General features: G+C 43.3%; 1 protein-coding gene across 1 annotated transcript in view; it reads left to right on the forward strand.

Moving 5' to 3' along the window:
* Map3k5 (mitogen-activated protein kinase kinase kinase 5) overlaps positions 1 to 2,518 on the forward strand; it is a 199,500-nt gene that overhangs the window by 1,774 nt on the left and 195,208 nt on the right. The gene's annotated exons all lie outside the window — the stretch shown is intronic.

The following is a 2,518-nucleotide window of genomic DNA, read 5'->3' on the forward strand; positions in this document are numbered from 1 at the left end:
TTTTTTTTAATTACCTCAGATACTGTGGTGGGTGGAAGAGTTTATAATTTAACATCATTTAAAGAGTGCCTATGCAATTTTAATGACAGATTCGGTTGACCATTAAAGTGATTGCTAACGTAATCTACACATGGAGGGATGGCTCCCTTTTAGTCCATTTCAGATTTCAAAAACTGTTAGAGAGTTCTAATGACTAAAGCATTAGCTATCTGTCAGCAAATGTTAGGAATGGTGGTGTGCTACTGAAATCCAATGGGATCAAATAAATAGACATGCTAAGTTTTATAATCGTGGTGGTGGGAAACCTGGTTTTTGTCTTCAAATACAGTAAGCTTCTTACATTTGTGATTACAAGGTTTTATACTTCAGTCTTCTTCCCTTACAGCCTCTTCAGAACACCTGAAGTAGGCTTATGTCAGCTTTGGAATTCGGCCAAAGCTGAATATTTTAAGAACAAGAACTTCATGTTAAGAAAGCCCGACTAAATAAACTGAGACTTTCTGGTTTGGGTATTTTTTAAACAGTCTGTGTCCTCATAACTGAACATGAATATAATATATTATAGCTTGGTTCGTGGGGTGGATGGCTATCAAAATTACATAAACATAACTTTTCTAAAAATTATAGCACTCTTATTTTTGGATTATAATTTGGAAGATGCTTCAAAGAAACAAATGATATGAGAGGAAAAAAGCCAAATAAAAACTTGAGCTTGTTTTTATTGCGATGATAGAGTAGGCTTATTTTTCCTAGGAGTCCAGAAAAAAATTTCTTAAACCCGCAGCTAATATGAAGGAAAGTTTCCTAACAAGGCTGGTCTCTGTTACTTTCCAAATACCATTGCTGCAGAAGGAGAAAGGTTAGAGGAGAGCAGGCATTTGAACTCTGTCTCACTCAGTCCTGTGACCAGGCCTGGGATGAGTATTATTTACTTATTAGAAGAGACTGGCTCTGGGATTCATAGGCAATGGCTGGCCAGTGCACAGTGCTGACATTAAAAGTTCACAGCAGGCTCTGGCTGCCTTTGTGCAGAGCGCATTTGCTATTAGAATCAAGGGAAGTACTCTGTTTTCAGATCCTGGGCTCAAGAGCTGGCCAAGATATTCAGAAACCTTTAGGTGCAGTGAGGAACAGTGGAGAGGATGTCCTCTGGGGACTCCCCTCTTGGTGGCCACCCTCCCAACCCATTGGTTCTTTCAATGTAGTAAGGCCTGAGTCTAGTCGCTGCCCAGCTAGAAGATATCCTTGGTCTTTCTACACTGAAGGCATTGGGCCTTGGTAGTAGGCCAGTTTGGGCTATCCCCTGATTTCTAAGAGAGTAATTGCTCTCCTTCCACCAACTGCTGGTCAACTGTTTTGTTTCTGTCAGAGGCCAGATAGTTAAGTATTCTAGACTCTGGAGTTTTTCACAGGTTTCCAACTCAGCTGTGAGAGCTGCTGTAAACAGTCTCTAAAGAGATGACTGTGCCGTTGATAGTTTGAGGTCAGCCTGGGCTAGTCAGTGAGTCAAAGGCCACACTGAGCCACACAATGAGACTCTTTTTCAGAAACAAAAACCAAATCAATCAAGCAAGCAAGAGAGCGTGACTGTGGATACTAAAACTGTACTAGTAGATGGTGTTAGCTTGCAGGCTGGCTAAACATATTAAGTGTGGGGCCCTGGGTCATGCTGGCCTTTTCTTCCCTGCCTCATCTGGAGATTGAGTTCTCATGGTACGTTGGAAGGGCATAGCCCCGCCTGGTGGAGCCAAGTGTTTGCCCAGTGTTGCTTTGGGTCATATACTCATGAGAAAGGCTTTTTGTGCCTTGCAGTAGAGTTTCTTTATCTGAAAAGTTCACCAGAGCAGAAGTGGAGGGAGAACCGAATCACGCGTCAGAGATTCCCTGTATGGATTTGTGAAAGCGAGAAAGCATGAGTATTGTAACAATTTTAGGGTCTGGATTCTGGTCCAGTCTCTTCTGTAATACTGAGTGAGTCAATTCAAACTTCTGGAGGAGTAGATGGTTGGAATGATCTGTTCTTTAAAATCGCAGTGTTATTACTGTAAGTGACTCGTATTTCACAGTGCTTTGAAACTGCTCCTTTATGGCCTGTCCTTGGTCCTGAGGAGATCAGAGTTGGGAGGAGGAGTGGGAACCTTTGACTCGACCGTCACAGAACCTGTGAGGGTCACCCGGGAACCTTTGACTCGACCGTCACAGAACCCGTGAGGGTCACCCAGAAGCCAGAGCTTTCCAGCACTCTGAGTGGCTTTCAAAGGCAAGAGGAGAAGCCAGGTGGGAAAATGAGCAAGAACAGCTCAGCATGGGTCTTGCTTGGTTGTTATTCTTCTCCAGTGCTAGGAATCCCACCTAGAGGCCTTGTGCATGCCAGACAGGAGCTCTGCCACTGAGCTGCAGCCCAGAGCCTGGATGACCGCATTTGGAAAAGGACAGAGCCTAAGTAGCCCAGTTAAAGAGTGCTGGTGTTGTTAGAACTTCTCCTATTTTCTGTACTGATGTCTTTTTTTTTTTTTTT

This window comes from Mastomys coucha, unplaced genomic scaffold (assembly GCF_008632895.1).
Source record: "Mastomys coucha isolate ucsf_1 unplaced genomic scaffold, UCSF_Mcou_1 pScaffold2, whole genome shotgun sequence".
Classification (NCBI taxonomy): Eukaryota; Metazoa; Chordata; class Mammalia; order Rodentia; family Muridae; genus Mastomys; species Mastomys coucha.